Source organism: Triticum urartu, chromosome 4, assembly GCF_003073215.2.
Source record: "Triticum urartu cultivar G1812 chromosome 4, Tu2.1, whole genome shotgun sequence".
NCBI classification, from domain to species: domain Eukaryota; kingdom Viridiplantae; phylum Streptophyta; class Magnoliopsida; order Poales; family Poaceae; genus Triticum; species Triticum urartu.
Window position 1 is genome coordinate 262,962,601 of NC_053025.1, and position 24,854 is coordinate 262,987,454.

A 24,854-nucleotide genomic window follows, 5' to 3' on the forward strand; every position below is an offset into this window, starting at 1 on the left:
AATGCTCGAATGCATGAGATGAACACGTATGCAAATGCAATGCACATGATGACATGATGCATGACAACGACAACAACACACGGAGACAAAAACCCGAACCCGAGAAAACAAAATAAATTAACGCCGGAAACGGCAAGAGTTGGAGTACATATTGGGAAAATCATATCCGGGGTGTTACAACACTCCACCACTACGAAAGGATCTCATCCCGAGATCTAGGACTGAAAGAACGCCGGGTATTCAGAACGGAGGTGATCCTCGTGTTCCCAGGTAGCTTCACGGTCGGAATGGTGTGACCACTTGACTTTGAGGAATTTGATTGACTTATTACGAGTCTTGTGTTCAGTCTCTTCAAGAATAGCAACGGGGTGCACACGATAAGAGAGATCTTCTTGGAGCTCAATGTCCTCGAAGTTGATGGTGCGGTCGGGAGCCTTGAAGCACTTTCGGAGCTGAGAGACATGGAACAGGTCATGCACATTTGCAAAGTTTGAAGGAAGCTCGAGTTGATAGGCGAGATCGCCTTTCTTGCTGACGATCTTGAAAGGTCCCACGTATCTGGGGGCAAGCTTCCCTTTGATACCGAAGCGACAAGTACCTTTCATTGGAGAGACGCGGAGGTAAACATGATCTCCGATCTCGAAAGCCAAATCACTGTGCTTACTATCATAGTAGCTCTTCTGGCGGGATTGGGCTGCTTTGAGGTTATCTCGAGACTTTGCACATTTCCTCTGCCTCTGTGATTAAGTCATTTCCCAGAAGTTGACGTTCACCGGTTTCGGACCAGTTGAGAGGGGTACGACACTTCCTGCCATATAAAATTTCAAATGGGGCCTTGCCCGAACTTGCTTGAAAACTGTTGTTGTAGGAGAATTCAGCATAAGGAAGACAATCCTCCCACTTCATGCCGAAGGAGATCACACAAGCCCTGAGCATATCTTCAAGAATCTGATTGACACGCTCGACTTGACCGCTAGTTTGAGGATGGAAAGCTGTGCTGAAGCGGATGTTGGTGCCCATGGCCTTCTGAAAAGAATCCCAAAACTTGGAGGTAAAGATGCTGCCACGGTCTGAAGAGATTACTTGTGGAATACCGTGCAGAGAGACAATTCGCGAGGTATACAGCTCCGCCAATTGAGCTGCAGTGATTGACTCTTTGATAGGCAGAAAATGAGCCACTTTAGTGTGTTTGTCGATGACAACGAATATAGCATCATTGCCACGCTTGGACTTTGGAAACCCAGTCATGAAGTCCATCTCAATGTGGTTAAACTTCCATTCTGGAATGGCAATAGGTTGGAGGAGACCAGCTGGCCTTTGGTGTTCTGCCTTCACTCTTCTACATACATCGCATTCATTCATGAACTGAGCAATCTCGCGCTTCATTCGAGTCCACCAATAAGCCTGCTTGAGGTCCTGATACATCTTCGTGCTCCCAGGGTGGATGGAGAGGAGAGAATTGTGAGCCTCATTCATGATCACTTTACGAAGGTCACCTTTGGGCACAACAATACGATCCTCGAAGAAGAGAGTGTCCTTGTCATCAAGGCGGTAGCACTTGTACTTGGGTTGACTCTTGGCAATCCCAATCTTCACCTTCTTCACCATAGCATCAAGAAGTTGGGCTTGGCGAATCTGCTCTTCCAAGGTAGGAGAGACTTGAAGGTTGGCGAGGAAACCTTGAGGAACAACTTGCAGATTGAGTTTGCGGAAAGCTTCACAAAGCTCGGGTTGATAAGGCTTGAGAATCAGACTGTTGCAATAAGCCTTCCTGCTCAATGCGTCAGCAATCACATTGGCCTTGCCTGGAGTATACTCGATACTCGGATTATACTCTTGAATCATTTCGACCCACCGAGTTTGCCTGAGGTTGAGATTAGGCTGAGTGAAGATGTACTTGAGACTCTTGTGGTCAGTGAAGATGTCCACTTTTCTTCCCAATAAGAGATGTCTCCAAGTCAAAAGAGCATGCACAACTGCCGCCAACTCGAGGTCATGAGTGGGGTAGTTCTTCTCGTTGGGCTTCAACTGACGAGAGGTATAAGCCACAACTTTCTTTTCTTGCATCAACACTGCGCCAAGACCTTGGAGAGAGGCATCACAAAAGACCTCGTACGGCTTGGATTCATCAGGAGGAGTCAGAACTAGAGCGGTGACCAATTTCTCTTTCAAAGTGTTGAAAGCAATGTCACACTCCGGAGACCAAACGTACTTGACGTTCTTCTGGAGAAGATTTGAGAGAGGCTTCGCGATCTTAGAAAAGTTTTCAATGAATCTTCGACAATAGCTTGCGAGACCGAGGAAGCTACGGAGTTGCTTCACGTTCTGAGGTGGTTCCCAATTCACAATTGCAGACACCTTCTCAGGTTTCACCACAATGCCCTTGGCAGAGATGATATGACGAAGATAAAGAACCTCATCGAGCCAAAATTCGCACTTGGAGAACTTGGCGTAGAACTTGTGTTCCCCGAGCTTATCGAGTACCAAACGCAAGTGCTTGGCATGATCTTCCTTGTTTTTCAAAAAGACCAGAATGTCGTCGAGATAGACCAAAACGAAGTCATTGGTGTAGGCGTTGAAGATGAAGTTCATCATGCGAGAGAACGTCGGAGGAGCGTTGACGAGGCCAAAAGACATGACAGTGTATTCGTATGAACCAAAGCTTGTCCTGAAAGCCGTCTTGGGAATATCTTGCTCACGGATTCAAGTCTGATGATAACCCATACGGAGATCAAGCTTGGAGAATACTTGGGCACCTTTGAGTTGTTCGAACAGCTCGTTGATGTTGGGAAGTGGGTATTTGTTCTTGATGGTCTTCTTGTTCAATGAACGGTAATCAACACAAAGTCGGTCCATTCCATCCTTCTTCTTCACAAAAAGAACACCACAACCCCACGGAGAAGAACTAGGTCGGATGAGGCCCATTCTCTCTTGAACATCGAGTTGCTTCTTCAGCTCCTTCAACTCTTCATGTCTGAGTTTGTAAGGACGCTTGCACGCAGGTTCCGTGCCGGGCTCAAGATCAATGACGAATTCAACTGGCCGGTGCGGAGGCATTCCTGGAAGCTCTTCTGGAAAGACGTCTTGATATTCACAAACGACTGGAATTTGCGAGATGGCATCTAGTTCACCCTTGTCATTGAGAGAAAACAGACAGATTGTATTATCCCGAGCGGCAAAGACAATTACATCCTCAGACGAATGAGTCAATTGAATCTGCCTGGCTGCACAATCAAGCTGAGACTTGTGCTTAGATAGCCAATCCATCCCAAGAATAAGAACAATATCCGAGTTACCAAGGATCATTGGAGAAGCCAGAAACTTGAAATCACCCAACGAAATAGAAATATCCGGAACCTCGTAGTTAGCGAGCAAACATCTACCCAGAGAGACAACTGCTAACGGTTTATGTATAACTTGAGAAAACCACCCATGCTTAGATGCAAAAGGTCTCGAGATGAAACAATGCGATGCACCAGTGTCAAAAATAACTTTTGCAGGAACATCGTTAACAGGAAGATCCACTGCCACCTTTGCTCTTCTGCTGATACGGCTGACGAAACGGAGGAGGAGGAAGCCAATACTTCTGCTGCTTGGCCACTTGAGTAGAGGAGGAAGAAGTAGTGTCTCTGACTCGCTTCTTGGAAGCATCACACCTTAGTTGAGCAGCCTCTTGCTTCAATGCCATGTTGTAGAACTCATCGTACCTCAAGGGCTCAAAGAGAACAAGAGCTAGCTGAATTTCTTCTCTGAGACCACCCCTGAACTGCTATATCATGCTCTTCTCGTCGGGGACGTCCTGCTTAGCAAAGCGGGCGAGCTTCTGAAACAACTTGTTGTAGTCATAGACAGACAAAGAGCCTTGCTTCAGGTTGCAGAATTCCTCATGCTTGCTCTCAACCACGCTCTGAGGAATATGATGAGCTTTGAAGTCTTGACGGAATTCATCCCAGGTAATCGCACGGCCTCCTCTGGAACCCTTGTACTGCTGGAGCCATTCTGCAGCTTGGTCTTTGAGTTGGAAGGATGCGAACTTGACAAAGTCCTCAGGCCTGACGTTACTGCACTCGAAATGCTTGCACAGATCCACGAGCCAATCGTCAGCATCAGTTGCCTCAACACAATTGCTGAAAGTCTTTGGCCTGTTAGCAAGGAACTGGTTGAGTGTAGCAAAGTGATTCTGATTGTTGCCTTGGTTGCCTTGGTTCGCTTGATTGCACTCTTGAAGAATTTGCATGATCAACTGTGTGTTTGCATTGGTTGCGGCCATCACAGCTTGCCATGCCTCCGGAGGAGGAGGTGGTGGCGGATCTTGATTCTGATTCTGATTGGTGCTCTTAGTGGGAGCCATCCTGAAGAGGGTGACAACCGTTAGCACATTGACAGACAAAATGAAGCTGAATCAAACGGTTTGAAATTGCAACATATAGTCTTCACATCCGAACATAAGAACGAATGCATTCCACTTGAAATGGTCACATATCCATAAATTGAGAAGCCACTTAGAATTTAGGTAGAGGAATAAATCAGCAAGGTACGGATCAAGAACGAATACTTGGTAAGAAATCCCAATCTCAAACCAAATATCAGTGGAAGAAAAGCTAGAGCTACTTGAATTCCCACCTATGAAACTCCCGAACCTTTCCGGTTATGCAATCAGTTGTTGGGGATACAGGGGAAGCATAATATCTCACCCAAATCTAGCAAATCCTACATCCAGCTGTATCCATCCTTCAACACATAACCGAGAAAAACTTTGAAAACCATCTACCTCAACCTTCGAAAAGCATCCGTTATACAATTTATGGCGATACTCCCGAACTCCCGCCCCAGTACTGGGTGGCGTCGAGGTTATCTCACCAACGAACTGCATAAAAGAGATTTTCGATGTCGGCGTGCTAAACTCAGGTATTCCAGAACTGCAACGATAAAATTGTGACGACAACACCTTGGAGCTCAACTCCCCGGGACACTGCCACAACCCCTAAAGACAGGAGGCACCAAGAACAATGTTCTCGTCACAAAACCATCGGAACGATTCCAAAATACCAGCGTGATCCTAAATTTTTTTAGTGAAATTTGAGAAGAGAAGAGTCAAAACTCTACGTCAGGATGCCTTACCATACCAGAGCGATGAGGAGACTGGGGAGTAAAAAGAATTCCTAAACTCTCTGATATATAATTCCTAAATGACTCAAAACATTTTTTTCTAGACTCAACTCGGCCGCTAAAAATGATCAAGCAATGGGGGCTCCTAAGGTCGGGGATGGCTCTGATTACCAACTTGTAACACCCTCGATGCGGCTATAGCTCCCACGTGTCGAGGCACGACTTAGAGACATAACCGCATTGAAAGCAATGTCGCAAGTTAGGCAATCTTCACAACATCCCATGTAATATAGATAATAAAAGGGGAGATACATAGTTGGCTTACACTCGCCACGTCAATCAAAGTACATAAATAGCATTACAACATTCAAACACTCATGGCCTGACTACGGCGCCAAAATAAAAGATAACCCAACAAGCGACACGGTCCCGATCACCCCAACTGGGCACCACTACTGATCATCAGGGAAAGACACGTAGTAACGGCGTGAGTCCTCGTCGAACTCCCACTTGAGCTCAAGCGCGTCATCTGGAATGGAGTCATCAGGTCCTGCATCTGGTTTTGGAAGTAATCTGTGAACCACAGGGACTCAGCAATCTCACACCCTCGCGATCAAGACTATTTAAGCTTATGGGTAAGGCAAGGTAAATATGTGGAGCTGCAGCAAGCGACTAGCATATATGGTGGCTAACCTGTTCGCAAAAGAGAGCGAGAAGAGGAGGCAAAGCGCGAACGAGTAACTAGAGAACATCCTGCGGCAAGCATTACTCCAACACCGTGTTAACTTCCCGGACTCCGCCGAGAAGAGACCATCACGGTAACTCACACTGTTGATTCATTTTAATTAAGTTAAGGTTCAAGTTATCTACAACCGGACATTAACAAATTCCCATCTGCCCATAACCGCGGGAACAACTTTTGAAAGTTCAAATCCCTGCAGGGGAGTCCCAACTTAGCCCATGACAAGCTCTCACGGTCAATGAAGGAATAGACCTCCTCCCGAGACATTCCGATCAGACTCGGTATCCCGGTTCTACAAGACACTTTGACAAGTTAAAACAAATCCAGCAACACCGCCCAAATGTGCCGACAAATCCCGATAGGAGCTGCACATATCTCGTTCTCAGGGCACACTCAGATTGTCTTAACTTCCGGTAGGCCAGCCCAGAGTTGCCCCTGGTGGCCACCGGCGGCTGACGAGTTGGACCAACACTCAGAGGAGCACATGCCCGGGGGGGGGGGGGGTTAAAATAAGATGACCCTCGGGCTCCGGAAACCCAAGGGAAAAAGAGGCTAGGTGGCAAATGGTAAAACCAAGGTTGGGCATTGCTAGAAAAGCTTTATTCAAGGCGAACTATCAAGGGGTTCCCATTATAACCCAACCGCGTAAGGAACGCAAAATCCGGGAACATAACGCCGATATGACGGAAACTAGGGCGGCAAGAGTGGAAAAAAACACTAGGCGAGAGGACGAGGCTTCCACCCTTTACCAAGTATATAGATGCATTAATATAACAAGGCAATATAATGATATCCCAATAGTAAATAATGTTCCAACAAGGAACGGTCTCCAATCTTCACCTGCAACTAGCAACGCTATAAGAGGGGCTGAGCAAAGCGGTAACATAGCTAATCAACGGTTTGCTAGGACATGGTGGGTTAGAGGTTGAACATGGCAATTTGGGAGGCATGATAAGCAAGTGGTAGGCATCGTAGCATAGGCATAGCAAAAGAGCGAGCATCTAGCAAAGCAAAGATAGTAGTGATTTCGAGGGTATGATCATCTTGCCTGCAATGTTGTCAGAGTTGCCTAGATCCTCGAAAGCAAACTCAACGGGCTCCTCGTTAGAGAACTCGTCTCCCGACTCTACCCAAACAAGACAAATAAGTAACAAGGACACAATCAACCACGTGCAAACCCAAACAACATGATGCAAAGATGCTATACTATGCGGGATGCAATATGCGATGCATATGCAAGATTTGACAAGGAATGCATGAACCTGGCCTCAACTTGGAAATCCAAGTGTGCCACTAGAAAGGTGCGATGAAATTGCTTGAAAACGATATAAAGAACGCCGGAATCGGAGTTACGGTTTGGGAATGGCAAGCAATTCAAATATGACCACGTTCTGCGATTTACAGCAAGTAGCCATCTAAATGCAACAAGATGAACATGCTACAGCACCCAAACATGGCATCAAAATACATGGCAGGTATCCATTCATGAAGGTCAACAAAAGAATAGCACTGAGCTACGGCCAAATCATCCATTAACAGGTTCAAACAAGCATGACAAAAATGCATTTGGTAAACAGATTTCAGACTTAGTGAAATTAACACTTGTCTGGAATTTCAGATCAGATAACACACTTTGGAGCATGAAAACTATATGCTACAGGACCTGAACATGGCCAAGTAAAGCATAGCATGGAGCTACTCAAGGATCTTAACAAAAGTCCCTTAGTGACCTTGAGCCAAAAGGGATCAGAAAATACATTTGCAAGCATGTGAACATGGCAAAAACATAATCAGTTCTCAGACTTAGTGAAAACTGGAGCATGCTGAAACAGATATCAAGTAGGCATGTTTATGAGCTCGATGCACTCACGACAGAGCAAGTCATGACAATATAAGCATACACCCATCAAGAATACACAAAATACAAGCTAGACATGGCAAGAACAATAACATAGCATGCACGGATCAACTACAACATCCTCGGCAAAATTGCTAACAAGTAGACAATCTGCCCAGATTTACAAAATAGCAAAAGTAGAGCTCGATTGACTCAAGCTAGGTTGCGCCATAATTGCAAACAAAGACATGGATGGATAGACCACTACAAGATTAACAAAACATCCTTACTGATCATCCTCAAAAGAGGCACGAATCACTAGGAATCAACATGAACATATGGCATAATGAGATAAACAGCTCAAGGACTTAGTGGAAATGCTAAGTCCCTGAAATCAGCATTAACGAATGCACCACTTTGCAAGCTTGTGCTAGTCACCACACACATCACAAAAATACATGGGTTGCACCTCTGGATAGATGGCAAAACATATAACAAAACTCATGAAGAGCTCAGGGGCATAACATGCACACAATAATCATGGCAAAAATGACAAATATCTAAATGGAGCAGCATATCTGACAATTATCTCAAATAGCATTCTTCTAACAGCATTTCGGGCATCAAGATGAACCCAATGAAAATGATGCAATGAGATAAAATGATGTGCTCTCTGAGATGAACATTTTGATATGCTATATGCCCAAAATGGAGCTACGGATGCAAAGTTACGATGTGATGAACATAGCCAAAATATCTAGGGTTTCTGATAAAAAGTCAACTGAGGCTAATCCAGATCCAGATCCGGATCGGCGCGGATTACGAGGTTGGCCGGTGCCGGAGTTCCTGTTCACCGGAGGGAGGGAGGTCGCCGGAGGGAGGTGTGGCCGGGGCGTGGAGGAGACGGCGGTGGTGGCCGGCGACGAGGGGCGAGGCGCGGGCACCGACGGGCGGTGGGGCAAGCTCCGGCAAGCTGAGGCGGCGGCGAGCTCGCGCCGGCGCGGGGGTGCGTCGGCGGCGGCGACCGGCGACGTGGTCGGCCTCGGGGGAGAGGATCCCGGGCGGCGGCGGGCGGCGATGGGCCTCGGGGGCCCCTCCTGGGCCTCCCGGGCCGGCGGCGACGAGGATGTGGGGCGGCGGCGCGGACCAACGGCGGGTGACACGTGGCGGCGGCGGGGCTAGTCGGACATGTCCGTCGGCGCGGATTGTGTCCGGCGCGCGAGGAGAGGGAGTGATCTAGGGTTTCGGGGGAAGAAGAACGAGAATTTCGGAGGGGGGTCTATTTATATGCATAGGAGGAGCTAGGAGTGTCCAAATGAGGTGCGGTTTTCGGCCACGCGATCGTGATCGAACACTCTAGATGATGGAAAGGGTTTTGGTGGGTTTTGGGTCGAAATGGAGGGGTGTTGGGCTGCAACACACACGAGGCCTTTTCGGTCCCTCGGTTAACCGTTGGAGCATCAAACGAAGTCCAAATGGTACGAAACTTGACAGGCGGTCTACCAGTAGTAAACCAAGGCCGCTTGGCAAGTCTCGGTCCAATCTGGAAATGTTTAATCCCCACACATGAAAAGAAGGTAGTAATGACCACCGGAGGAGAACGGAGTGCCGGAATGCAAAACGGACAACGGGAAAAATGCTCGAATGCATGAGATGAACACGTATGCAAATGCAATGCACATGATGACATGATATGAGATGCATGACAACGACAACAACACACGGAGACAAAAACCCGAACCCGAAACGGCAAGAGTTGGAGTACATATTGGGAAAATCATATCCGAGGTGTTACATGTTTGGTCTCAAATTATATGCTCCATGGGTGATGCGCCTGATTAAGCTTCATTCCACCATTGACTATCAGCCTTCAGCGCGCAACCACGTTGTGTTTCTGCCTGAAGTTGATATTTCCATTAAAGCCATCTACCCCGAGCCTGCCAAGAAGCCACTCCACCTTCAGAATGTTGAATTTCAAAGCTTCACCTAGCCTATCAAAGGAATCTATGTGCCCAATGCTGCAACTCATGCATACCCTCTGGTTGGCAACATGCGCTTTCCGCACCGCGCCAACACTGAAGCCACTGCAAGCACAATTTCTCAAAGGCCTCGGAATGTCCTCGTGTCCTCTAAGACCATGAGATTTTGGTGGCTTTACATCAGAAGCAGGATAGGTATCACGACTGGCTGAAGCGTCAGATGCAGAGTCTCTTGGTGGATGTCAATCGCATTCGCAACTTTCCCACCAAGAACTCATTTGTTGCACATGAAGCCTGTAGGCGGTCCTGGAAGAGCCTCACAATGCTCTGTCGTGAAGAAGATCTTCACGAAGATGGATTCATAGAGAACTTCAAGTTTGACTCCAGGCCTCCTCAAAATGCAAGTTGGTGTCGCACTCCCTCTATTGAAGATTCTGAGCATGCATCTTCGGATGCAACTATTCTTGTGAGAGTCGTCGATGAATAAGACGATGCCACTTCACCAACCTTGGCTGCACTGCATCATGATACTACGTCAGGCCCGTCTGCACCACCAAACTCCAACATCGACCCTGCTACCTCTTGAGCACTGCGTTGGTTTTCCCCGAAGAGGAAGGGATGATGCAGCAAAGTAGCGTAAGTATTTCCCTCAGTTTTTGAGAACCAAGGTATCAATCCAGTAGGAGGCTACACGCGAGTCCCTCGTACCCGCACAAAACAAATAAATCCTCGCAACCAACGCGAATAGGGGTTGTCAATCCCTACATGGCCACTTACGAGAGTGAGATCTGATAGATATGATAAGATAATATTTTTGGTATTTTTGTGATAAAGATGCAAAGTAAAATAAAGGCAAAGTAAAAAGCAAAGGAAATAACTAAGTAGTAGGAGATTAATATGATAAAGATAGACCCGGGGGCCATAGGTTTCACTAGTGGCTTCTCTCGAGAGAATAAGTATTCTACGGTGGGTGAACAAATTACTGTTGAGCAATTGACAGAATTGAGCATAGTTATGAGAATATCTAGGCATGATCATGTACATAGGCATCATGTCCGAGACAAGTAGACCGACTCCTACCTGCATCTACTACTATTACTCCACTCATCGACCGCTATCCAGCATGCATATAGAGTATTAAGTTAAAAACAGAGTAACGCCTTAAGCAAGATGACATGATGTAGATGGATAAACTCATGCAAAATGATGAAAACCCCATCTTGTTATCCTCGATGGCAAAAATACAATACATGCCTTGCTGCCCCTACTGTCACTGGGAAAGGACACCACAAGATTGAACCCAAAGCTAAGCACTTCTCCCATTGCAAGAAAGATCAATCTAAGTAGGCCAAACCAAATTGATAATTCAAAGAGACTTGCAAAGATAACGAATCATACATAAAATAATTCAGAGAACATTAAATATTGTTCATAGATAGACTTGATCATAAACCCACAATTCATCGGTTCAACAAACACACCGCAAAAAGAAGATTACATCGAATAGTTCTCCACAAGAGAGGGGGAGAACATTGTATTGAGATCCAAAAAGAGAGAAGAAGCCATCTAGCTAATAACTATGGACACGTAGGTCTGAAGTAAACTACTCACACTTCATCGGAGGGGCTATGGTGTTGATGTAGAAGCCCTCCGTGATCGATGCCCCCTCCGGCGGAGCTCCGGAACAGGCCCCAAGATGGGATCTCGTGGATACAGAAGGTTGCGGCGGTGGAATTAGGTTTTTGGCTCCGTATCTGATCGTTTGGGGGTACATAGGTATATATAGGAGGAAGGAGTACGTTGGTGGAGCAACAGGGGGCCCATGAGGAGGGCGTGCTTGGGGGGGAGGCGCACCCCCTACCTCGTGGCCTCCTCTTTTGTGTCTTGACGTAGGGTCCAAGTCTCCTAGGTCTTGTTCGTTGAGAAAATCACGTTCCCAAAAGTTTAATTCTATTTGGACTCTGTTTGATATTCCTTTCCTTCGAAACCCTAAAACAGGCAAAAACAAAAATTCTGGGCTGGGCCTCCGGTTAATAGGTTAGTCCCAAAAATAATATAGAAGTGGATAATAAAGCCCAATAATGTCCAAAACAATAGATAATATAGCATGGAGCAATCAAAAATTATAGATACGTTGGAGACCTATCAAGCATCCCCAAGCTTAATTCCTGCTCGTCCTCGAGTAGGTAAATGATAAAAACATAATTTTTGATGCGGAGTGCTACGTGGCATAATTTTAATGTAATTCTTCTTAATTGTGGTATGAATATTCAGATCCGAAAGATTCAAGACAAAAGTTTAATATTGACATAAAAATAATAATACTTCAAGCATACTAACAAAGCAATTATGTCTTCTCAAAATAACATGGCCAAAGAAAGTTATCCCTACAAAATCATATAGTCTGGCTATGCTCCATCTTGACCACGTAAATTATTTAAATCATGCACAACCCCGATGACAAGCCAAGCAATTGTTTCATACTTTTGGTGTTCTCTAACTTTTTCAATCTTCACGCAATACATGAGCGTGAGCCATGGACATAGCACTTATAGGTGGAATAGAATGGTGGTTGTGGAGAAGACAAAAAGGGAGAAGATAGTCTCACATCAACTAGGCGTATCAACGGGCTATGGAGATGCCCATCAATAGATATCAATGTGAGTGTGTAGGGATTGCTATGCAACGGATGCACTAGAGCTATATGTATATGAAAGCTCAAAAAGAAACTAAGTGGGTGTGCATCCAACTTGCTTGCTCATGAAGACCTAGGGCATTTTGAGGAAGCCCATCATTGGAATATACAAGCCAAGTTCTATAATGAAAAATTCCCACTGGTATATGAAAGTGACGAAATGAGATACTCTCTATTATGAATATCATGGTGCTGAAGCACAAGTGTGGTAAAAGGATAGTAGCATTGCCCCTTCTCTCTTTTTCTCTCATTTTTTTATTTGGGCCTTTTCTCTTTTTTATGGCCTCTTTTTTATTTGGTCTTCTTTGGCTTGTGGGGGAATCATAGTCTCCATCATCCTTTCCTCACCGGGACAATGCTCTAATAATGATGATCATCACACTTCTATTTTCTTACAACTCAACAATTACAACTAGATACTTAGAACAAAATATGACTCTATATGAATGCCTCCGGTGGTGTACCGGCATATGCAATGACTCATGAGTGACATGTATGAAAGAATTATGAATGGTGGCTTTGCCACAAATACAATGTCGGCTACATGATCATGCTAAGCAATATGACAATGATGGAGTGTGTCATAATAAACGGAATGGTGGAAAGTTGCATGGCAATATATCTCGGAATGGCCATGAAAATGCCATAATAGGTAGGTATGGTGGCTTTTTTGAGGAAGGTATATGGTGGGTTGTTACATCCCTAGTTCTGGTATGACCTAGACCAGCTAGTCATTTGTGCATCATGTTTAAATTCCATTTAATTTGAAATGGGGATTTGGGAAACCCTCAGAAATCATTTCTGAAAATGACCCAAGTAAAAATTGCTCCAAAAGGGTCCAAGAAAATGCTCATGTTGCTCTATGAAAATATTGGACAGAGATAAAAATCAAACCAATATTTTTAGGAACTCGTAAATATTTATTTTGGACATTTGGAATTAATCTAGTAATTATTTGCGTTTGATAAATATTTATATATATAATATTGTCCAATAATTATGAATTTTGGTGAGGGGCTTTGGAATAATCCCTTAGGCCCCTGCAAAAATTGTCAGAAGAAAATAAATGATTTAGTATTTTACTAAGTCAAAACAAATGTCAGAAAATAGAAAAGAAAAAAATGGAGAAAAGCTCACCTGACCTTACCTGGCAGCCCACTTACCTGGCCCAGCATGGCCCAGCCCACCAGAGCCAGGCGCTAGTCGTCTCCTTCCTTGCTAGGAGGACGACGGCGTGGCGCACGCACATGAGGCGAAGCCACCTCCTGCTTCCACCTCCTGCTGCCTCCCCTGTCCTCACTCGAGCGCCACGGAGACGCCCGCAACCCCCTGGTCACTCTCCCCCTCTCTCCCGTGCCTATCCCTCGTCTGTCCCCCTTCCCCGAGCACCACCGAGCGAAGCTCGTCGCCGCCGCTCACCGTCGTCGTAGCTACTGGCCACGCCGAGCCCCGTTGCCGTGTCCCACTGGTCCGCGTCGACCACCGCCTCACCAAGACGAAGGTCATGTCGCTGGACGCACTGCAACGCCCTCACCGCTGTCGTCTTCAACCTCGGGATGCCGAGATCGCCACCGCCGTGCCTTCTGCTCCGAGCCTTCCCCGAGCCCACGTCGACGCCTCTGCAACCACCGTGAGCTCCCGCATTGGAACCCCCTCTCCTCGAGCTCGTTTGCGTCGTGCAGCCACCGTTTCACCGGAGCCGAAAGCTCACCGCCGCCGACCATCTCGCCGTCGTGGCCACAGCTGTCGCCACTCGCTTTTGAGTGTGTCCTCGTGCTCTCTGTGCTCCTAGGAGTCCGCCCGGATGCCTAGCTCGCTCGCTAGCCAAGCGTAGTGCCTCGTCGTGCTAACCCGTACTCCGGCCGCCGCCGTCGTCGTTGCAGCCGATGCTGGGACCACCCCAGCCGCTGCTGCCTGCTCCTTTGGACGTGGACGAGCATCAGCTCCACGCTGGGCCCCTCCGCCATCCATTTGGTCGACGGAGGGCGAAACCCGACGTGCTCCGCCGCCACTGACCTTGCCGGCGATGAGCCGCCGGCCTAATTCTGGTTTAGTTAGCACTAATTACCCTGCTAAACACCCCATAACCACTGCCATGTGGGCCCCTGTGCCTGTTTAGGTTATTTTAATTCCCTGTTTAGATTAGTGCTAATCTTGCGGACCCCACGTGTCAACTTTGACTTTGACCAAGTGAGCGTTGACCGGTCCCACATGTCATCCACACAAACCAGCCCCAAGACACTGACGTGTGGGTCCCAACTGTTAGGTTTGACTCTGATTAGGCGTTGTTGAACTGCTGAGGTCAGCATGACCTAATGCTGACGCAATAAGTCTTTTTCTGGATTAAACTTCATTCAGAATATCCCAGAAATTAGCCAGAACTTCAAAAATTCATAGAAATTCAGCCGTAGCTCAGATTGAAATAATTTATATATGAAAAATGATCAGAAAAATTCAATGTATCCATCTGTACCATTTTCATGCATGACGAACCAACCTATACATGTTGTATATATGAAAACATATGAATGTCATTTATAAGAGCTTATTTTGGAGTTGCATTTGAACCTTTGGTTCAAATGGACCTCAACCAAATGAATGCTAGTTGCATTAGCTCAAACAACATCACATACTCATGCCATGTTCATGCATCATATTGTTGCATATGCTTGAGTTTGATTTCCACCACAGTTCCTTCTCGATAGGTCCTGCTCCAGAGAGTGTTCGAGAGTACCTGTCTGAGGAGCAGTGCCCCCTGTTGATCTACCAGGCAAGCAACCCCCTTGTTCATTCCGATACAATCCTACTCTCTTGCTCCTTCTCTTATTTATTGCATTAGGACAACAATGATTCAACTGCTACTTTATGCTGCGGTAGTTGAACCCATTCCTCTGCATGACCTGTCATTGCCATAGTAAATAGTTAAAACCCACTAGCATGTGTAGGAGTTGATTGAGCCATGTTGTGTTCTTGCCATGCCATGCCTGCTATTGCTTAGAGTATGTCAGGTCTGATTCATCGGGAATGAATTGGAGTGTTACGATATTATCCGGTGCTGAGAGTTAAGCGTGTGAACACGATTTGGTAAAGGTAGCGGTGAGAGGCCATGTAGGAGTACATGGTGGGTTGTCTCATTGGGACCGTCTTTAAGAACTGAGTTCTGTGTAGGTTGTCCAATGACTAGCTACTACCACACATTGGGCTCCGGGCGCTCCAAGCTCTCTCGACTTATTAACTGCCTTGATCTCTGTCCAGGAGTTGCAAATAGTTTCTGGTGTTTGTAGGTAGTGCTATTTTTCTACCGAGTGGCACCCGGCAGGGTGGACTTGGGATAGACTAGGCACCGTGGCCCGGTGTACCGAGTGGCACCCGGATGGTGGGCTCGGGAACCCGTACACATCGTTTGGGGCCGTGAGCGAAACCCCGGCCGGATCTCCTTGCGGATGGAACCCGAATAGGCGATAAACCTGGACTAGAGTCTTGTGTGGTTAGTCAGGTCGTGGCCGACACCCTCGCCAGGCTTCTGCTTGAAGGTTGCCGAGATACATGACGTGTATATGGTGATAAGTGGTGAGAGCGTGTGTGAAGAAGTACACCCCTGCAGGGTTATCATGATCTATTCGAATAGCCGTGTCCTCGGTTATGGACTTCTTGGATGCTTACGTGGTACATAGACAACTTAAAGTGGATACTCTAAAATGCTCAAGACAAGTGTGAGTGCTATGGATGGCCTTCTCGTAAGGAGACGAGGATGAATCCATAGTAGTGTATTGATGTGGTGATTAGTGGACTCGTGTGCGCTGCCTCACCTCAAAGAAGTTTCTCGTTGTCGTAGAATAGGATAGCCACTAAGTCAAAGCTGGCTTGCTGCAACTAAACCCCACATTACCTTCTTGATACAAATGCATGTATGATAGGATCTGATGTAAGTCTTGCTGAGTACCTTTGTACTCACGTTTGCTTTATTTATGTTTTGCAGGTGAGACATCTCTCTCACTAGTAGTACCGCTTGGACTTCGACGAGTAGCTTGTTACCTCAACTACGATCTTGTACCCTTGGGAGGGTCTTGTAGATAGTCAGGCTTCTCGGCCTTTTTCTTTTGTAGTTGTCTGTACTCAGACATGTAATGCTTCCGTTGCTTGTATGCTCTGAATGATGGGTCATGTGACCCCTGTTGTATTTAATGCTATGTGGCTCTTCTGGGCCTTTATCTATATGAGCTTGCGTTATGTTGTGATGCCATGTTGTACAGCACATACTTGCATGTTATGCGTACGTGTGACGTGTATTGCTATGTGTGGGATCCGACAATCTAGTTGTTTATCCTTGGCAGCCTCTCTTATGGGGAAATGTAGTCTAGTGCTTCCTTGAGCCATAGTAGTCCGCTACAGCCCGGTTCACCGGAGTCCTGCTAGCCCAGCACTACTGCTCAGGATACTTGATTGGTCGGCATGTTTTTCACTTTGTTCCTGTGTCTGTCCCTTCGGGGAAATGTCACGCGGTGACATCCGTAGTCCTGCCTAGCCTGCTACAGCCCGGGTTCCCCGAAGTCCTGTTAGCCCAGTGCTACAGCCCAGATTCACACGCTGCTGACCAACATGCTCGATGTGAATCATGTATGCCTGTCCCCATAGGTTAGTGCCGCTTTGGGTTCACGACTAGCCATGTCGGCCCGGGTTCTCCTGTCATATGGATGCTAGCGACACTATCATATACGTGAGCCAAAAGGCGCAAACGGTCCCGGGCCATGGTAAGGCGACACCCGTGGGGATACTGTGCGTGAGGCCGCAAAGTGATATGAGGTGTTACCAGCTAGATCGATGTGACTTGGAATCGGGGTCCCGACAGCTTTGGTATCAGAGCCTGACTGCCTGTAGGATTTACCAAGCCAACCTGGTCGAAGTTGAGTCTAGAAATTCTTTAGCTATATAGGGGAATTGATTGTGGAAGGGAACGTAAGGCTCTTTTTACTCCTTATACCTCATGCCTTCTGATCTGAGTCATCCTATCTTTCCTACGGGGTTAAGGAACTAGGCTTTCTCTTCCGTCTATCAGGATCACGTGTTACTACTCCGTAGTCTCTTAGGATTGGTTGATCAGAGTCATATCCCAGTTCGAGTACCTCCGGTGTAGCCTGTTTAGTAATATCTCAGAACCTTGAGTGATGATGTTGAGTATGGTGCTACCCCGTCTTTTGCAGAATGTCTCATTTCGAGCATTTTACTGCCGTTATGCTGCCGGAATTGTCCTAGGAGTTCAAGAGATAGTATTTTCCTCGTACTATATTCTACATCCTTATGATGATGCTGAATCCATCCTTGTTTCCTTGGTTGGTTCTTCAGGATGTCGTCAGTTAACCGAAGTTCTGTTGCTCATAGCCGGAACCACGGAGATGGTAGGGATGAGGATCCTCCCGACCAGCCTTCGTTGGCAGAGTTCATGTTAGAGATGGAGAAGAACAAGCGAGAGTCTAACCGCTTGTTAGCACGTATTGAGGAGAACACCTCCCATCAGCACAAAGAGTCAGCGTCCATCTATGATTTCATTGGTCTGAAACCACCTACCTTCCATCATTCCATTGAACCACTCGATGCAGATGACTGGCTCCGTAGTATCACACACAAGCTGCGTTCTGCGAACGTAGCTGAAAGTGACAAGGTCACCTACGCTGCTTATCATCTGGAAGGTCCTGCTAGTATTTGGTGGCAGAACTATGAGGCTATGCTTCCAGCTGGCCAGATAACCACCTGGAGAGATTTCACTGAGGCTTTTCGCGAGCATCACATTCCTCAGGCTCTCATTGACCGCAAGAGAGAAGAGTTCTATAGTTTCACCCAGAGTAAGATGGCTGTTGATGCTTACAGTAGAGAGTTTGAGAACCTTGCCCGCTATGCTACAGAAGAGGTGTCCACGGACGCCAAGAAGCAGGCTAGGTTCCGGAAGGGTCTCAACCCCAAGTTGCGTCGTGATCTCCACTTGCATCATTGCAATACATTCCAGGCTCTTGTGAACAAGGCCATTAATGCAGAGACAGCTCAACTCACTTACGAGGAGTCTCGTAAGCACACCCGTGATTTGGGTTCTTCTTCCGGTTCTACTTCGCAGAAGCGCGGATTTGGGTTCCGAACTCCGCTCTTCCACCCGGTTATACACCAAGGCCTCTCTTATGTGGCGCCTCACCCAGTTCAACCGTATGCTCCACCTAGGCCTATCGGTAGACCGCTTGTCAATGCGGGTCCACGTCCTACCTCAGGGACTTGCTTCACATGCGGAGAGCCAGGACACTATGCACGTGACTGCTCTCAAACCAACTATGCTCCACCCCAGCCTGAGAAGTCTGTTGGCCGTGGTAAGCCATCACGCAAGATGATTAGTGTCAAGTCAGCTCCCACTGAACGTGGATGTGTGCTCCCACTGTACACATCGTTTGGGGCGTGAGCGAAACCCCGGCCGGATCTCCTTGCGGATGGAACCTGAATAGGCGATAAACCTGGACTAGAGTCTTGTGTGGTTAGTCAGGTCGTGGCCGACACCCTCGCCAGGCTTCCGCTTGAAGGTTGCCGAGATACATGACGTGTATATGGTGATAAGTGGTGAGAGCGTGTGTGAAGAAGTACACCCCTGCAGGGTTATCATGATCTATTCGAATAGCCGTGTCCTCGGTTATGGACTTCTTGGATGCTTACGTGGTACATAGACAACTTAAAGTGGATACTCTAAAATGCTCAAGACAAGTGTGAGTGCTATGGATGGCCTTCTCGTAAGGAGACGAGGATGAATCCATAGTAGTGTATTGATGTGGTGATTAGTGGACTCGTGTGCGCTGCCTCACCTCAAAGAAGTTTCTCGCTGTCGTAGAACAGGATAGCCACTGAGTCAAAGCTGGCTTGCTGCAACTAAACCCCACATTACCTTCTTGATACAAATGCATGTATGATAGGATCTGATGTAAGTCTTGCTGAGTACCTTTGTACTCACGTTTGCTTTATTTATGTTTTGCAGGTGAGACATCTGTCTCACTAGTAGTACCGCTTGGACTTCGACGAGTAGCTTGTTACCTCAGCTACGATCTTGTACCCTTGGGAGGGTCTTGTAGATAGTCAGGCTTGTTGGCCTTTTTCTTTTGTAGTTGTCTGTACTCAGACATGTAATGCTTCCGTTGCTTGTATGCTCTGAATGATGTTCATGTGACCCCTGTTGTATTTAATGCTATGTGGCTCTTCTGGGCCTTTATCTATATGAGTTTGCGTTATGTTGTGATGCCATGTTGTACAACACATACTTGCATGTTATGCGTACGTGTGACGTGTATTGCTATGTGTGGGATCCGACAATCTAGTTGTTTATCCTTGGCAGCCTCTCTTATGGGGAAATGTAGTCTAGTGCTTCCTTGAGCCATAGTAGTCCGCTACAGCCCGGTTCACCGGAGTCCTGCTAGCCCAGCACTATTGCTCAGGACACTTGACTGGCCGACATGTGTTTCACTTTGTTCCTGTGTCTGTCCCTTCGGGGAAATGTCACGCGGTGACATCCGGAGTCCTGCCTAGCCTGCTACAGCCCGGGTTCCCCGGAGTCCTAGTAGCCCAGTGCTACAGCCCGGATTCACACGCTGCTGACCGACATGCTCGATGTGAATCATGTATGCCTGTCCCCATAGGTTAGTACCGCTTTGGGTTCATGACTAGCCATGTCGGCCCGGGTTCTCTGTCATATGGATGCTAGCGACACAATCATATACGTGAGCCAAAAGGCGCAAACGGTCCCGAGCCATGGTAAGGCAACACCCGTGGGGATACCGTGTGTGAGGCTGCAAAGTGATATGAGGTGTTACCGGCTAGATCAATGTGACTTGGAATCGGGGTCCCGACAGCTTTGGTATCAGAGCCTGACTGCCTGTAGGATTACCAAGCCAACCTGGTCGAAGTTGAGTCTAGAAATTCTTTTAGCTGTATAGGGGAATTTATTGTGGAAGGGAACGTAAGGCTATTTTTACTCCTTATGCCTCATGCCTTCTGATCTGAGTCATCCTATATTTCCTACGGGGTTAAGGAACTAGGCTTTCTCTTCCGTCTATTAGGATCACGTGTTACTACTCCGTAGTCTCTAAGGTTTGGTTGATCTGAGTCATATCCCAGTTTGAGTACCTCCGGCGTAGCCTGTTTAGTAATATCTCAGAACCTTGAGTGATGATGTTGAGTATGGTGCTACCCCGTCTTTTGCAGAATGTCTCATTTTGAGAATTTTACTGCCGTTATGCTACCGGTTTTGTCCTAGGAGTTCAAGAGATAGTATTTTCCTCGTACTATATTCTACATCCTTATGATGATGCTGAATCCATCCTTGTTTCCTTGGTTGGTTCCTCATGATGTCATCAGTTAACCAAAGTTCTGTTGCTCGTAGTCGGAACCACGGAGATGGTAGGGATGAGGATCCTCCCGACCAGCCTTCGTTGGCAGAGTTCATGTTAGAGATGGAGAAGAACAAGCGAGAGTCTAACCGCTTGTTAGCACGTATTGAGGAGAACACCTCCCATCAGCACAAAGAGTCAGCGTCCATCTATGATTTCATTGGTCTGAAACCACCTACCTTCCATCATTCCATTGAACCACTTGATGCAGATGACTGGCTACGTAGTATCACACACAAGCTGCGTTCTGCGAACGTAGCTGAAAGTGACAAGGTCACCTACGCTGCTTATCATCTGGAAGGTCCTGCTAGTATTTGGTGGCAAAACTATGAGGCTATGCTTCCAGCTGGCCAGATAACCACTTGGAGAGATTTCACCGAGGCTTTTCGCGAGTATCACATTCCTCAGGCTCTCACTGGCCACAAGAGAGAAGAGTTCTATAGTTTCACCCAGAGTAAGATGGCTGTTGATGCTTACAGTAGAGAGTTTGAGAACCTTGCCCGCTATGCTACAGAAGAGGTGTCCATAGACGCTAAGAAGCAGGCTAGGTTCCGGAAGGGCCTCAACCCCAAGTTGCGTCGTGATCTCCACCTGCATCACTGTGATACATTCCAGGCTCTTGTGAACAAGGCCATTAATGCAGAGACAGCTCAACTCACTTACGAGGAGTCTCATAAGCACACCCGTGATTTGGGTTCCTCCTCCGGTTCTAGTTCGCAGAAGCGTCGGATTTGGGTTTTGAACTCCGCTCTTCCACCCGGTTATTCACCGAGGCCCTCTTATGTGGCGCCTCACCCAGTTCAGTTACATGCTCCACCCAGGCCTACTGGTAGACTGCTTGTCAATGCGGGTCCACGTCCTACCTCAGGGACTTGCTTCACATGCGGAGAGCCAGGACACTATGCACGTGACTACTCTCAAACCAATTATGCTCCACCCCAGCCTGAGAAGTTCGTTGGCCGTGGTAAGCCATCATGCAAGATGATCAGTGTCAAGTTAGCTCCCACTGAATGTGGATGTGTGCATCACGTCTCAGCTAAAGACGCTCATGATGATCCGGATGTCATTCTTGGTACACTCCTTATCAACTGTCATCCAGCTTCAGTTCTGTTCGATACTGGAGCATCTCACTCCTTCATATCCGAAGGCTATGCTCGTTTGCACGACATGTCATTTTGTGATATGCCAACTCCACTTGAAATCCAAACTCCAGGGTCTAGATGGCAAACTACTAGAATAAGCCATGGTAATGAAATCCTTGTTGACAGACTTGTATTCCTTGCATCACTTATAGCCCTCAAGTCTACAGATATTAACATCATCTTGGGTATGGACTGGATGAACGCTCATCATGCCAAGATTGATTGTTACACAAGGTCTGTTCAGCTTACACACCCATCTGGCAAGATAGTCACCGTCTCCACTAGAGTTGCAAAGCGTCAGCTCTATTCCCTTAATGCCAACCCTCTTCCAGACCTTGAAGATATTCCGGTAGTCCGTGACTTTCCGGATGTCTTTCCAGAGGAACCGCCAGGTATTCCACCTGACAGAGATGTAGAGTTTGTCATAGATCTTATCCAAGGAACCGCTCCAATCTCTAGGAGACCTTAAAAGATGGCACCCTTAGAACTAGCTGAGCTTAAGAAACAACTCGATGAATCCTTGCAAAAGGGTTTCATCCATCCTAGTTCTTCTCCCTGGGCTTGCCCCGTACTCTTCGTCAAGAAGAAGGATGGTACGGACCGGATGGTTGCAGATTATTGTCCCATTAATTTGGTCACGATAAAGAACAAGTATCCGCTCCCCAGGATCAACGACCTATATGATCAACTCGCTGGATCCTCAGTCTTTTCCAAGATGGATTTGAGGTTAGGCTATCACCAAATCAAGATCAGAAATGGGGACATTCCTAAGACGATGTTTGTCACTCGTTATGGCCAGTACGAGTACACCATCATGTCCTTTGCTCTCACCAATGCTCCAGCTACATTCTCCCGCTTGATGAACTCGATCTTCATGGAGTAGTTAGATAAGTTCGTCGTGGTTTACCTCGATGATATTCTTATGTACTCGAAGAACGAGGAAGAGCACACCGAACATCTTAGACTTGTGTTAGAAAAACTCAAAGAGCACCGCCTTTATGCCAAGTTGTCCAAGTGCGAATTTTGGTTGCCATAAGTGACCTACCTAGGCCACGTGATCTCTGGTAAGGGCATTGCCGTCAATCCCGAGAGAGTTCAGGCCGTTCTTGATTGGACTCCGCCTAAAACGGTTAAGCAAGTTAGGAGTTTCCTTGGCCTAGCCAGTTATTGTCGCCGCTTCATTGAGAACTTCTCCAAGTGGCCAAACCTCTCACGGAACTTCTCAAGAAAGATAAAAAGTTTGAGTGGTCCCCACAGTGTGAGCACTCTTTTCAGGAACTGAAAAGACGCCTGACTTCTGCTCCCATACTTGTGCCACTGGATTTCACTAAGGACTTTGTTATCTATTGTGACGCCTCACGACTGTCCCGACCCCGATTCTAAGACACATCGATCTAGCCGGTAACACCTCATATCACTTTGCGGCCTCACGCACGGTATCCCACGTGTGTCGCCTTACCATGGCCCGGGACCGTTTGCGCCTTTTGGCTAACGTATATGATAGTGTCGCTAGCATCCATATGACAGAGAACCCGGGCCTACATGGCTAGTCGTGAACCCAACGCGGCACAGAACTATGGAGACAGGCATACATGAATCACATCGAGCATGTCGGTCATTAGCGAGTGATTCCGGGCTGTAGCACTGGGCTAACAGGACTCCGGGGAACCCGGGCTGTAGCAGGCTAGGCAGGACTCCGGATGTCACCGCGTGACATTTCCCCGAAGGGACAGACATAGGAACGACGTGAAACACATGCCGGCCAGTCAAGTGTCCTGAGCAGTAGTGCTGGGCTAGCAGGACTCCGGTGAACCGGGCTGTAGCGGACTACTATGGCTCGAGGAACACTAGACTACATTTCCCCATAAGAAAGGCTGCCAAGGATAAACAACTAGATTGTCGGATCCCACTCATACCAAGCATTTCAATCATACATACAATATGCCCGATATGAGTACATACAACATGGCATCACAACAAAACTCTACAACTCAAGTACTTTATTTAAAGGCTCCAGAGAGCCATACATAACATGTTCATACAGATAGGGGTCACATGACCCGACACTCAAGTCATACAATCATACAAGCACATGCGGAAGCAACTAGTCTGAGTACAGACACTAGAAAGAAAGAAGGCTTCTCGAAGCCTGTCTATCTACATAGGGCCCTCCATGGCCAGGATCACCACCTGGGTGGCTAGTCACTCGTCGACGTCAAGGTCTACGTAGAACCCATTGGAGGGGGCGGTGTTGTCATCTGAAAATAGTAATTAAGCAAACATGAGTACAAAGGTACTCAACAAGTCTTACAACAGAACCTACTATACATGCTCATTCTCAAGAAGGTGGTGGGGTTATTGCAGCAAGCCAGCTTTGACTCTTTGCTAAGCTATCCTACGGAACTCCACTAGTAAAATAGTTTTCACACATGAGTCCACTACTCACCAACACAATACTCCATCGGGGATCCTCTCTCGTCATCTTACGAGAGGGCCATCCTCGGTACTCACACTTATCTTGAGTCTTTTAGTAGTAACCATTAACTTGTCTATGAACTGTATAGGCAACCAAGTAGTCCTTTACCGCGGATGCGGCTATTCGAATAGTTTTATACCCTGCAGGGGTGTACTTCGTCACACATGTTTCCACCACTTAGCGTCTGCACACGACATGTGCTCGGCAGACTTCAAGCGAAAACCAACGTGGGTGTAGACCACGACCTGACTAACCTCACAAGTCTCTAGTCCAGGTTTATCGCCTATTCAGGTTCCATCCGCAAGGAAATCTGGCTGGGGTGTCCTCAACGGCCCCAAACGATGTGTACAGAGTCCCGAGATGCCAAACGGGCGCCCGGCATACCCGGCCACAGTGTATCTACCGCATCATAGCCCACCCCTAGGGTCAGCGCTACGCACGGCCGCCAACACATAACCTACAAACA